The sequence below is a fragment of the Excalfactoria chinensis genome, chromosome 5, assembly GCF_039878825.1.
Source record: "Excalfactoria chinensis isolate bCotChi1 chromosome 5, bCotChi1.hap2, whole genome shotgun sequence".
Classification (NCBI taxonomy): domain Eukaryota; kingdom Metazoa; phylum Chordata; class Aves; order Galliformes; family Phasianidae; genus Excalfactoria; species Excalfactoria chinensis.
In genome coordinates, this window is record NC_092829.1 from 7,552,002 (window position 1) to 7,566,646 (window position 14,645).

The window sequence follows — 14,645 nt, forward strand, 5'->3', positions numbered from 1 at the left end:
GCACACTGCTCAGGCTGTGGACTGCAGGGGATACCAGGGTGTGAACACAGACACATCCCCAACCAGGTCAGTGCAGACAAGCTGGCCCCAGCAGACAGCCCCTGTGGCACCCACACACATTGTGTTGCCTTCCACTGCACAACAGACATTTGCCTTCCCACAGGATTGGAATCAGTACCTTCAGCCTTATTTGTTTTCTTGCTTAAGTTTTCCCTATACACCTCAAATCCAAATGTGGGTTTGGGGAGTAGATATGCCCACGTGTTTCTGAGTAAGCTGACACTGTTCCAGCCTGAGCTTTTGCCATTCTAATGGCTTCAGTTTTAATCATGAAAGACTTATAAATAATGAATTGTGAGAGATGACGTTTTCCAGTAAATCCTGCTGTGCCTACTTGTGTTTGGATCAGTGCATTATGCTAAAGTCAGCTGCTTGGAAGCTGTTTGTGTGGGGAAGCATGGGGTGGGTGAGGGACAAAGGCAGAGGTGAGTTAATCTGCCTGGATGTATGATGATTAAGGGCAGCACTGGAGTGACTGGACTGGACAGCTGTGTGCTGAATGCACAGTGTTAGGGGGATGTAAATCACTGATTTACCCTGACTTGCATGAGACCTCTGGCAAAGGGCTCATCTCACCACCTCATGAGGTGGCAACCAGGTTAGCAAACAGGGATGGCTGCTTCCACTTCTACAGTGAATCAGTATGGATCCTGGGAGGAATCTGCTAGCCCCACTGTGAAAATATTTGTACTGCTTGTACCACTGGAACAAAACAGTCCTCAGGACAAAGCACACAGGGGCTAACAGTAGGAGCTTGTCCTTCCTAGGAAATGTCTTCCATTATACTGGTTTTTCTCTGAAAACAATGTCATGGTTACATGAGGCCTGAATGGCGTTAATGCAGCAGCAATGGGTGGGACTTCCACAGCCTCCCTTGGGTGGCACACAGAGTTCTGATGGATTTATCCTCAGGGCAGATGCTCCATAGATCCCAGTCTATTGCTGAAGAGCAGAAACACGAGGAACCCACGCATTGTCCAGTCTGCAAGACCCAGAGAGGATCCATCCATAGGACAGAGAATCTGAACCAGTGGTTTTGCAGACCTCAGGCTTGGAGCTGCACCGCCAGGCCCCAGCACTGCAGTGATGAAGAAGCAGTCCTGGCTAAAGACTGCTTGTGTCCCTGGGCTGCCTGCTGCTCACACTCACACCTCACTGCACAGAATGCCCCAAATCCCTTCTTTAGAAGCAGGCCCTCCTTCCCCAGGCTGGCTGTTATGCTGCTCTCTCACAGCCAGCCATGGATAATTAATGCTGCTTGAAACAAAGGATGTCACCAGCCCACCCAGAAATGGGCTGATGTGAAACTCCTGCTGCTCACCCGTGTTTTAATGGCTCTGCAGAAATAACACAATTGTGTGCTGGCCTAACTAACTAACTAACTAACTCAGCACATCTCCCCAGCACAAAGGCAGCATCACCCCTGCCAGCCATGCATCCTTGCCTTAGACTGAAGCAGTGATTTGGGTTTCCAAACATCCTATGTAACCCCATCAACCTCACTTCGACTCCTTCTACCTCCCCATAGACCTTCTGTGTTACAGGAACCTGGATGGCAGATTTGGGAGCTAAAATATGGTCAGTGAGCAGCGCTCTTGAAATAAGAGATGACTTCTTAAGTAGCGAGAGAGCTCTGGATGTTTATCTACTCACAATTTTTAAGCAAAACTTTTGTCTTGATGTAAAATGAAAAATATTTTAAGGTCATCCATGCTTTTTTTTCACTCAGGTTCTGTGTAGTTGTCTCTCTTTCCTCTTTGCTTTTCCATCCTGAGCTGTCCTATCTGACAATAATGGAACTGGAAGAGGGGAGGGGGAGGGAAGAAAAGGAGAGAAAACAAAGAAAACTGTGACCCACTTTTTCTTTTTATCCACACTTAAACCACAAGAAATTGCTCCTTCAGCAGTGGGGTTGCTCCCATTTCCACCAGCTCTCAGGTCTGAGCATACAGTCCCCATGCCTTCCCCTCCTGCCTGCAGTGTGTCAGCCTCCAGCCGATTCAGGGAGTGCTGCAGGCCCCAGCATTTAACCTCTCAAAGGATTCCTCTGTCTTGGAAACACAGCGTACAAATCTTCCCTGCTTAATATAAGCACTTGGCCTGGCCCTGAGATATTGAGTGGTTATGGTAGAGAAAGAGTCTGTGATGGGAGATCAATTTAAGATGGTAAACGGTCTGTCAAAGGCTGTTCCAGGAAATACCTTTTTTTTTTTTTTTCTTTTATTTTCTTTTCTTTTTTGAGTCATTTTTATGTGAGGACATGAGGAGGGTGAGCAGTGAAAGCTAACAAGTGTATTCGCCTGGAATTAATCACATCTGAGTGAGATAGACAGACTTCCCATTAGCTAGCAATAGCACAGAGGAATCCTGGGACACAAGATGTCAGGAATGGATGAAGAATAATCAAGGCAGGTGATGTAACACCTGCAGGAGCATCAGCTTTTCTGAGGCTGCTCGACTCCCTCCACCTCACCCTGGCACACTCCAGTTTGCGATGCAGGGAGTTGAGGCATTTACATGGGTTTAGTCTCCCTCAGATGATTCACTGAATGGCCCCGGGATGGGCAGAGAGTTGAGAGCAACAGCAAAGGGTTTCTGACCTCTTGTCCTGACCCTGGAAGTTGCACCTGGGAAACGCTGAGAGTGTTCTGTTATTGTTTCTCTCTGCCTGGAGGCTCCTGGGCCTCTCTGGATTGGTGTAGGGAGGGCAAGCTGCCAACACCATTCATGTAACTATCTTGGCTAAGTCCTAAAGAGCTCCTAAAACAGCAGGTTGTATCGCTCCTAATACCCCTCCTTTATGTGTTCTCTTTGTTTCTTCTCTTCCCTTTGCTGTGACTCAATCCAGCAGGCCCGGGGTGAAAGCAGCACCCAACAGCAATGATGGGAGTGGGCCAGCACTGCTTCCAGTTCATTTGGTCCCAGAGCAGATGATAAAGTTGTATCCCAAAGCACATTAACCCATGGTTGACTGTTAGTGAGAATCACCCCATGGTGGCAAGCTAGCATGGTCTTTATAGGCTGTTCTTCTGTATGTCTGCACGTGCTTAATAAATTCAGGAGTTTGTAATTGCTACAATGAAAGCAAGCCAGCAATAATGGGATGCAATGTTTACACTTACTTAACCACTTAATCTTACAGCAGAGATTTTCTGTTCTCTTTGCTCTTGAACACTCCTATTCCCTGTCATTGCTTTTTACCCCTTTCTCTGGATTCTCCTATCTCTAGGTTGTGTTTTCCCCTTAGCACACTCACACGTACACTCACCCAAATGCCTGCCTGCATTCCCCACCTAATTCCTTCACCCTGACCCAGCTTTGTGCCATCTCCCACGTCAAGGACCTGGGTCACATTCCATACACTGCCTGCAATAACTGCCTGCATCCACCTAACCTACTGGACTGGGACCAGGAGGGCCATTCAGAACAGCAGGAGAGATTACTGAATGAATAAAACCCACTTGGACACATGAGGGCTGTTGCAGGTTCAAAAGCCACATGTGAGTTCTGCTGACAGAATCTGGGCAGGAAACTAGAAAAATATGCCAACTTTCCTGTATAAATTCACCTCTCTCAGCAGCATATGCATGATTCATTCAGACATATCATTATTCCATACTTTTGCCATTCTTTTTCCAATTTATTTGTATTACGTTTTTGTCTTTCCTGGAGAACGTGCTGTCATTTCATCTGTGCAGAGAAAAATGAAAGGAAAAAAAAGAGAGAATTTGTTAAAAAGTAATGAAAAAGAATCCTAATCCAACCTTTTGTCAGTATGATGGTGACAGGAATTGTCATAAACAACTCACAAGTCAGGAAGATGACATACTGCCATAGGCAGGTCCCTCTGCATTTTTAGAGCCTTATTTGCTTTATAAACACCTCTTTTTATGCCATTTGGATCTCAGTATGAATTAGTTACTGCTAACAACTAAGCTAGTTGCTGCTAGTGTATTAGTTTCTGCTTCCATGAGATCTAAAGATGCATGCAGTCTAATTAGCAGCAAATAAAGCAAGGATCCATTCTTGGCCCACACACTTTATTTTCTGCAGCAATACAGGCCTGCTTCTCTATTTGCTATGATGCTCTGCCAAAAAAATACCATCAATCCTCGGTGTACCTGTACGGATAAGCAGAAACTGTTATTTGAAACAGCCTGAAAGAACCATGGGACATTTCCCAGTAGCAAAATGCTTGCAAGTGGGACAGGGATTTATACCAGTGAAGCCTCAAGGGGTCTAAACAAGGTTAGTCACTGCAAAGGTATTTTTTAACAGATGAAGTGATAACTGCAGTTGCATACTGCTTCCATGACTATGTCTTTCGTGACTAATTGGTGAAGATAGAAAGTTATGCCACAATAATAATTAGCATGCGTTGCCTCATTTTTTAGTTTATTTTTTCTTAGTGTGGATGATGTCTGGGACACCAGAAAAAGGCTTGGAAAGTAAAGCTGCAGATCTCAAGCACATAGTTTAGCTTATCCTGCCAGAAGGATGCCAGAGCATTCAGATGCCCCCAGGTCTCACCCAGAGGACAGATGTGATACCCACTGTTAACCTTGTATGTTTTGGACAAGTCAGCTCCTGTCTCAGTTTCTATATTTGTAAAACAGTGATAATTATATGTTTGCTCTTTGTCCAAATGCTTTGAAGACTACTCATAGTAAGTATTACCTACAGGGCTGGTAATGGCTATTATAATGAAATTACAATCAAATTATATATGATATTTGTAAATGCATCATGATTAAATTATAATCAAAGCTACCATTTAATTTTTGCCTGACTTGAGCCAGCATACACAACATTTCCCAAAGAGGCAGAAGGTCCCAAATTCTTCTAGTACAGATCAAAATAGCCCTTAATTTTAAACTGGAGTTTTAGTATAAGCAAACCAACAAAGGAAAGCCTAGATTAAAGAAGGGTATCAAGGGATTCCAGAACTGTTAGCATTCCAGTGAGTATTTAAGTTGCTTAAGTAGACATGCTTTTCAACATTGTATTGATGAACACATAAAAGTAGGAGAAACAGAGTTCAGTCCTCTGCATCAAAAGGGAAGATCCAAGATATGGTTGTTGTCCATACTTTTGGTCGAAGCTCTGCATCCCTTATTCATACATTGGATGGTTGTGTTGACTTTTTCAAAACTGGCAAAAGGTTTGAATCCACTTTAACTTAAGAGTCTGTTGGCTGCCCATCAAGAGGAACTTTACTCCTTCCCACTGGTTTGCAGAGAAAGAATAATTCAAGCTTTGCATTGATTGGAAAGTTCTCTCCTGAAATTCTGACTTCCAGTAGCTGTTCAACCGAATAAAAAATATTAAATGTAAACCAGATTATGCGTGGCTCAAATTCTCCAGGAGTATGAAGTCCAAAAACAGAAAAAAACAGAAAACACTTTAATATAGTGCAACCACCGTCGGGTGCGGGACACAGTTCTCTAACTGAAGATGGAATAAATTGCTTTTTCAATTTACCAACACATCAGTCGTCTTTGTTTCAGAGGCTACGTGGTGTTTAATGAGTTTGTCTTCTTAATGTGCACTTGGCGCATTACAGAACTAGGATTAGAGCCAGAAGAACATTTAGCTGCTTAGTACATAATTCCCATTAATTTCAATAACAGTGAGGTGCAAAAATGCCTCCGTGGATAGGTCCCTTTGCATTTAGCTTTAGTGACTTTATACGTTAGGGGAACTGGATGCCTAAAGAAGTAGTGGAGTCACTGCTCCTGTAGGTGTTCAAGAACCATGGAGATGTGGCACTGAGGGATGTGGTCAGTGGGCACAGCAGGAAGGGGGGTGATGATTGGACTAAATGAACTTAGATGTCTTTTCCAACCTTAATGATTTTGATGATGGTATGGCTCTGATTCTACGAAGATGTGACTGTACTTGAAGCTCTCGATTCAACTTTTGTTTCATTGCTTAAGCAAATTCACCAAATTCCCTGCTGTCCCTTCAGACCTCCTGCTGCTCAGCTCCCTCCTAAGCCTTTGAAGAACAGGGATGAGGACTAGGGTCAGTAGGTTATATAGATCATGGGACTACCTCCTCAAAAAGACACCATCCATGTTTCACCCAGCAGCATGTCATCCTTGATGCCAGACCACAGAGAGGTATCTCTCCAACCTGTAAGTCCAGCATGCTTGTGAAAAGTGGGCACAGTGGATAGGAGGGTGACAGCACTCAGGTTTTGCTTTGACAAGAGCACGGTTTCTATCACAGCTCACCCAGATCCCTCCAGCTGAATATTTCCTAACGGACTCTAGTAGAAGGCACAGCACACAAAGTCCTCTCTGAAGGCAGGCAGCACAAAGAGCACTGTCAAACTTGGTTGTAGCATTTGGGAGCTATTTGTAACTGAGTTGCTGTTTAGAAAACTGGCCTCTGATTGCCTGCCTTCAAAAGCCCTTAATTCTGCGTACAAGTTGGGCTGAGAGACCACACCAGTTCTCCTGCATCCCTGATGATGGCAACATGGTTCCCAGAGTCACAGCCCAAACGTCATTCCTGCTTCAGGAGAAACTCTCGACGTGTTTATCTCTTTGCACTGAGCCAGCTATCAACATGGCTCTGCTCTATGGTTACATGATTAGATAAATTACTGCTTTGTGGAAGCTACGCCTGGTGCACACTTCTGGCTCAGTATCTGGAGGAAAGCTAAGGCTTTATTTAGGTTATCTGCTGTGAGGAGGTAAAGTGCTCTGTGCACTTCTTGCTTGGACACGAAAACTTTGCCGCCATCTGTGCTTTATGACAGCTATATCATGGTGTTGAAGGTGAATTGGAGGCCCAAATTGAAAATGGAGCTCTCTGTTGGTGGATGCTGCACAGGAGATAGGCTATGCCACTCAGCACCAGCACATCTAAGTCAGCAGGAGGGTCATAGGGAGAAAGGGAAGGCTGTACAGAGTAGACCCCGAGGAAGAGCCTGACCACTGCGAAGGTCCTTAACTCAGTAGAAATAGAGAACCTGAATGTTTGTGAGGAAATGGAGTCCAAGGGACATGCTAAAGATCACACAGGGAACCTGGCATACCATTAGGAACTGAAGGAAGCTCCCAAATAGTCATTCCATGCTTGGACTACAAGGAAATTACCTGATACTGTTCTTTATTGTGCCTTGAGAACAGTTGCACGTTTGCCCAAGGAAGACAGGCAGAAGGCTCCAACTGACATAACTTGACTCTTGCTGGTTTTGCTCTGTGAGAATTTGCCCTCTAGGGCCTATAAGCTGCTTTCTTTTTTCTTATCTCTGCGGTATCTTGGCAGCCATTAAGCCTGAGTAAGCACTTCCCAGCTGTAATTTCCAGAAATAAAGGTAATTATTCTTCGCCTTGAGTTGCTTTTGTCAGCAACAGGTGCTGCTGGAGTATTTCACAACAGCGGAGCTGGGAGACTTGTGTCTGGGGAGAAGGCGAGGAGGCTCATTGGAGACATGAAAGCCCCTGGGCTGAAAGAGAAGGTTTTAAAGAAGGTACAAAGAAGTTTTTTGGGTTTTTTTTCTGCAGGGAAGGAACATGAGAATGCATGATCTGTATTGTGTCAAGATACTGTGGGGAGCAGTTGATAAAGGCACTTCATTCTGTCAAAACCCAGTTTATTTAGTTCAAACCAAATTGGTGGGAAACATGATGTTGCATCTGAGGCTCCCTTTTTTGTACATCTCCAAGTGAGCCCTTGGTGGTGCTGCCTGGCTAATAGGGATGAATACTTTCAAGGCTCATCCATACACCGTGTGCACCTTAAAACGAAGAGAGGTTTTGAAAGAACTAGGAGAAATCGGGATTTAGCATGCCAGATAAAGGTGGAAGCTGCTTTAATTATAGATTCAGTTCACATTGCATTAAGGATTACTCAATAATGAGATGGACACTCAGTCCTCATATAACCTCATCAAAGACTGATACGTTTGTCTTTTAAACATTTTTTCTTCACTGTGCCAGATCTTAAATGGCTCCCTCCCGGTAATGCAGCAGTACCTATTCAGCAGACGTAGCTTTTTTTAGGTTATGAAGACGCATAAAAAAATGAATCTGCAATGTTTCAAAGCTGAAGGCTTAGCCTCTCAGAGGACCTGTGGGGTAGCTGCCGGACTTCTAAAGGTTAAATTCTGCAACCAAATCTCATTATGTTTTTAGCAGCATCATCCAAGTCTGGCTGGCTCAGTTACTGGCCTGAGGATTGCTGCATCGGTAGCTGGGCATGGCCATATCTGCATTCTCATTTGTAATTGCTTCCCCTCAGTCTCTCAAGATCTACAGAATCTTTCCTGGTGGCTGTGAAAGTACCACTGTGAATGTAAACCCACCGAGACGCCAGGAAAATCTCCAGGGGTTGGAGAAGGGTTGGAGACCCACCACCAGCAGCACCTGAGTGTTTTGGCAAGCTCTCCTTTATCTTGAAATGTGCTTAGATATTTTCTTATAGGAGGAAAAAAGGCCAACACCACTAACATACTGTAGCTGGAGTCAGTGCCATCTTTTCCACACAGATTACTCCCGTGCCTATAAACAAGTAGATTATCTTTTCCTTGCTCCATTCTCCTATAAAATAAGGATACCAATAATATTTTCCTATGGTTTGTCTCCATTCGAAGTTGAGGAAAGTTGGGAGCATCTCAATTGGAGTTGGTGGAATTGCAAACATGTAAAGAGGTGAGATAAACTGCGATTGTTTACAGGTCTATTTAGAGGTAAGGCTGTACCTCACTGTATGACTTGTATCCCTGTCACAGGATGTCATGGTCTGAGCTGGGGTCATTAGATGATCCCATCCTATCACTAATAAACACCATGTTCGTTGTTGTCTAAACAGGTCGTGCAAAGCTTCTAACAGCAGAGTGTTTTTCACCCAATAGTCTCAAAGCATTCTCAGAACAGTACTCTGATTTCTTCTTTAACAATCTGTGCTTTTGCCTGGTCTGGTGGAAAGAAAACACCCCTCCTCCTTGTCTCTCATGGTAGAGAACTAAGGGGGAAAAAAGCATTTCTATGTCTCTGCATTCCTGCCAAAGTGGTTATCAGAATCTTTAACATTTACAGCACTCTGAAGTGAATCACCAGCCTACGTCTCATCTGAGCATCTATTTTTTCACCATAATCTGCTTTTAGAAGGGCTTTTAACTGCATCAGACTTTTCTCTTCCATTAAAATGCTGTCTGGATGATTGGAAAATAGAATAGCCTGTCCTCATTGCTTAGTTTCCATAGTGAATGTCTGGAGCAAAGGTCTGTAGGATTATTCAATTACTGCAATAATGGCCTTTGACCTGATAAAACAATCCAACAGGCAGAATTCGTCTATTGGATTATTTTGAACATTAATCGTATTCTATTTAGAAATAATAAGATATTTAGTAAAATATCTAGGGTTCAAGACAGACTGCAAACCACTTGTGTGTACTGTACAAGTGACTGAAATGTTTTAGTATGTATTAAACTATATCTTCTGAGATCTTTTCCCTTCACATTTATATACTTCATGCTCTGTGTTTTGCACTGCAAAGTCTCCTGTCTTAGCTGTTCATTACCAGCACTGACCACATTGACCAGTGTTATGAGTGCTCTGTGTTGATACTAAACTGCCTATAAATAATGTTCCGGATCCTGAATCTGCAGAAGTGTGGGAGAACAACAACACCATTTGCTCAGTTCTGAACTCCTTGTTTCATGGATCAAATGAAGAGCGAACAGCCTCCAACATCTGTCTTGTCATTACCACATGCCCAGGAAGGACACAGGGCTGGTGCAGGGAGCTGTGGGGCCCTGTCAGGTAAGCATTGTAGTCAGTCATGAGTATGTTTTAAGTTCAAGTGCCAACTGAAAAATGCTCACTCTTCCTGCAAACTACTGTGGGGTCATATTCCTGCACTGAAATTTCTGGAGGTTTTTGTTGGCTCTGTGCTGTTCCAGTAGCAAAGACACGTTAAACAAAACAAACAAAGGTCCAGAAAAGGGATTCATGCAGCAGTAACGCTGGCAGCCCATGGCTTCCCAACCAGCTGTTTTAGAAACTGCAAAACACATCTGCTAGTAAGTCTGGTGGCTCTAACAAAGACAAATACCTGGTATAAAGAGTATGGTGACCTGCTTCAAACACCTTCACCTCATTGGGAAGGAGGAGGAGTTGTAGTTCCTTGCCTACAGGGGCAGTGGCACCAGGGACCCCAAATCCTCTGTTGGGGTCCCTGCAAGTGACACAAAGACCTGGATGCCCACAGCAGGCTGACACCCTTTGTGAAGACCTCCAGTGTTGCCTGATGGACTTGCTTGGTACCTCTTGCCGGTTGTATAACCATGCAGCAGCATCTCCATTACTCAGAGGAAAGCAGTCCTGCGGGGCAGACAGGAATGAAGAGGGGAGAGCATTCCCAGGGAGGCCATCTCTGTTGTGTGTGTAGCTGTGCTCTTATACCCAGGCCAAGTGAAGTCCAAAGGATTTTAGATGCTCAGTCTGTTCTGGCTCTGCCCCAGGGCTGGATGACATTCAGAAGTCCCTTTCAGCCTCCAGCCCTCTCCCCTCCCCCCCATCATCCTTTTTTTTTTTTTGGATGATGCTGGTATTAAATTTGAGCATATGAGCAGAAAGTACCCTTTCTTTTCCTGTGAATGAAAATGAGTAATTTCCCATCAGAAGCTTATTCATTAAATCACTGATGTCCACTCTCACAGCAGGATATACAGCGCTCACAGGTCAGGTATAAATGGGCCAACAGAATAATCTGCTTTGCACTGGGTAAAATCAAAGTAATTCGGAATGGGTGGTGTGGCTTTGCTGAAGGGAAGGTGAGATACCTGCAGCATGTTAGCTGATGTGGAGCAGCTGCCTGCTGGTGAATGGAACCAAAGTTGTTGCTAAAGCCCTGTTCTTCACACAGAGCCTTCTGGCTTCCTGCTGCTGCCTCCTGCTTGGCCTCCTACCCAGAGATGGAAATGTATGTCCTGAGCTACTGAGGAGCCTTGTGGTCAGCCTGCTCCCAACCCTGAGCTTCTCCTCCCTGCACACTAATGCTGTGAGTGCTCAAGGGCAGAGTGCACACGTGTTTCTGTTTGTCTGCGTTATGCAGGAAGGTACATGAAGGTGTCCTAGGACACCTTTGGGGCAGCAGAGGCTCCAGCCTGTCTTATTCTTCTCCATTCCTCCCCAAAACTCAGCAGAACAGGAGGGGTGCAATGAAGTCCCTGGAGTATGTCCCAGTTCATGACACCAGTGGGAGCAAATGCACAAGAAAAGGGCAATGGCAGCAGCATTTCTTCCTGTCAGACAGGGACCAAGACTATCCTGGCTGTTCTGGGTCTGTCATTCATACCTCCAGTTTCTGAGAAGCACTGACCCCCCGGGCAATGGACATTTTTATTTGAAGTGGTGGTAACTCACTGATGATGGGTGACATTTCTTCATCTTAGGACTGGAATTTCCAGGGATTCCTTTTGCAGCATTGATTTGGCAGCACCTTTACCCAGCTGCCCAGCACTACACTTAGTGCTTTTGGTCATCTAGATGTTCTGGGCCACCCAGCTGCTCAGGGCCATCCAGAGGTTTCAAGCAATCTGCAGACAGCTGGAAGAAATCAGAGAGTTTAGGATCGGAGATGTGCAGACGTTATAGTCAAGCAAGCACACAGTAGCACAGGCTCCTCTAAAAACAGTGAGAGCTTAACACATCTCTGTATAAGTGCTGCTTTTGAGAGGGCCCTAATTGGGAATTCTTATTCAGCATCGACTCTCTTTTATCAGATCTTTGTCTGCGTGAAGTTCTCCTAGGCACAGTAGAATGAGATTCATATTAGCACATTTCTGCTTTTCCAGGCATTTTCACATCACTTCCCCTCTGCAGATGAAATGCAACACAGTAATAAGTGGCATTTCTGTAGAATATGCTGCCTTCAGACACAAACTCCATCCCTAATTACTTTTCCCCTATGGGGAAAATAACACAACTGAAGACATCCTGATAAGAGCACCATGCCTTCAGTAGGCTGCTTTGATCATGGAGCAGCTCACAGAATTCCAGGGAGTCTGATCCTGAAGCAATGAACTGTCTAAACTGGGCCCGGTATTTGCAGGATGATGATGATGATGATTATTTTTTTAATTAAAATTACTGTTATACATAGACAAAGCCCCAGAGCTTCTGACTGTCACATCTCCCATGACATATTTGCATGAAAATGGTGAAAGGCTACGAATAACACCCATCAATTAGCATACAGTGCAGGATAATTGCATTTTCTGAGAGGTGGTAACCTGCTGTTGACTAGCAAGAGATGTGCAGGGAGGGTGACTCGGGCAGACAGAGCCCAAACATCACAAACACCACCAAGGGAGAGGGCCAGCATCGTGTGTTCAGGTATGTGCCTCCTACATGCTGTCCAAGCAGCAGGTAGAGCTCAGTGCCTCTAACTTCACGTTTTCAGGGCACAAGCAGTTGTGCATAAATGGAGAAAGAAATGCATGTGAAGGAGGATTCTCCTTTTCCTTTATTAATTGTGTTTAAAGGCAGATGACACCGAGGAGAGGCTTTGCAGTCATATAACACAGCCTTAGTGCGTGGGATATAGCCATGATAACAGCTGTAGCTGTTGTAATTCAAGGAATGTATCTTAGCCTGAAGTACCCCCAACCCTTACTGTGACACTGACCATATCTAGCACTAACGGGAGTGAACTGTAAAGCACAGCAGTGTATTTTAAGAAAAAAAAAGGTTAGGTGTCTGGCTCTCCCTGTGTAGGATTTACATCCCATACAGATTGCCCACCAACTGACTTGGGAAAGGATGAGCAGAGAGGGAGGCGTGGCACACAGACCTGTAAACCATGGGAGCTCTCCTTGCTCTTACCCTGTGCTGGTGGAAGAAATGACTTCCAGTGCCCAGCTCTCAGCCAGATTTCATTTTACACTGGCTTTAAACACCACCATCAGGCCATTGCTTCAGTGGCTCTGGTTGTTGCCGTTTGGCTTCATGAGCTGCCCAGCTCAGCGAATGGAAACCAGGAGAAGATAAACAGCAAGGAAGGCAGGATGGTATCCCTCATCAGCTGGAAGTGGGTGGTTCCATAGCCTGCCTAGGAAAATCTTCTGAAAATCTGCTTTTGTAAGCTCTCCAATCTGCTTTCCACTGCCTGGCTTGCAGTCACTTTGCTGGCTCTATAATGAGCTGTTACAAGAAAGGCTCCTGTAAATCAGATGACTCCGTTGTCATCTATATTGGGCGTGCTGAGTCATGAGGCCGGGGATGCAGCGTGAGGAGGTAACCACACAGATGGATGGCAGCCGGGCACAGGCTGGAAAGTGCAGGAGATCAGTGGCTGTGGTGCAGCAGCACCTTCTCCCAGCACTGCTCCTAATACTCCTTCTGTCTGCAGTGGGAATGTCTGCTGCAGACAATACCTACAGCGAGCTGCTCCACGGCTGTCACACACCCAGGTTCAGAGCAGGGTCGGACAGAACATCCCAGCAAGGACTTTCACAGAAGGCACTGCATTTTTCTTTAAAATAAACAACGAAAAAAAGCCAAATTATGTTATTTTCCAAGCAGTGTTCCCTCTTAACAGCCAGTCCCAGACCCCTCCCATTGGCTGTACGCCTGTCTCCTTGAACTACAGCTTCACCCCTGCAGTCCCTCCTTTCCTCCACCTTCCTGGTCCAAGACATTCCATGTCCTGTTTCCTTGTCTCCAGATCCATGTGCTGACTCGGTGGCAACTGCGGGGTGACTTTCAGGATTCCTAAGTGGAGAAATGCCCCAGCCTCTCTCAGAAAACCCCTACGCACTCGCTGTTAAGTAGTGCCCATGCTACTGGTTTTGCCCACCTCCCACACTGAAACATAGAACCATAGAGCCATTAAGGTTGGAGAAGACCACTAAGACCATCCAGTCAAATCCCAGCCCATCCCCACCATGCCCACTGACCATGTCCCCCAGTGCCACATTTCCATGGTTCAACACCTCCAGGGACAGTGAATCCCCCACCTCCCTGTGCAGCCTGTGCCGATAAATTACCACTCTTTCAGAGAAGGAATTTTTCCACATATCCAACCTGAGCCTCCGCTGGTGCAACCTCTTTGCACTTTGACTGCTCAGGATTCACAATGAAGCCGTGCAGACAGGCAGAGTGGAAAACAGCCATGTTATCACTTCATTTTCTATGAGGGTGGGGCAGCTTAGAAAAAGGAGCATCTCACGTATTTGTTTTGCATCATAGAATAGTTCAAAATGCATCAAGCTGAAGTCAGGACAGAGTCCTGTAGCTTGCTGACAAGCAGCGTTACAGTATCGGCATTCTGATATCACAGATGTAATCTTTTGCAGGCTGCATCTTGGCTGCAAACTTTCAGTTTTTCCTTCTCATTCCAGAATGCATCTGAGATCCCAGAGCATCTGGGAAAGCACAAGGGAAACGATGAGTTGGATGGTTTAGCAGACAAACTGCACAGCCACAAGAAGGGGCACCCTGCTCCAGAAATCCATTTCCTTATTTTATCAGCTAAATATTTAATGCAAAATGCACAACAAGGTTTGGCACCCACCAGCATACCCTGACTACTACTAAGTCATGGCCATTTTTGCTCTGGTGTCT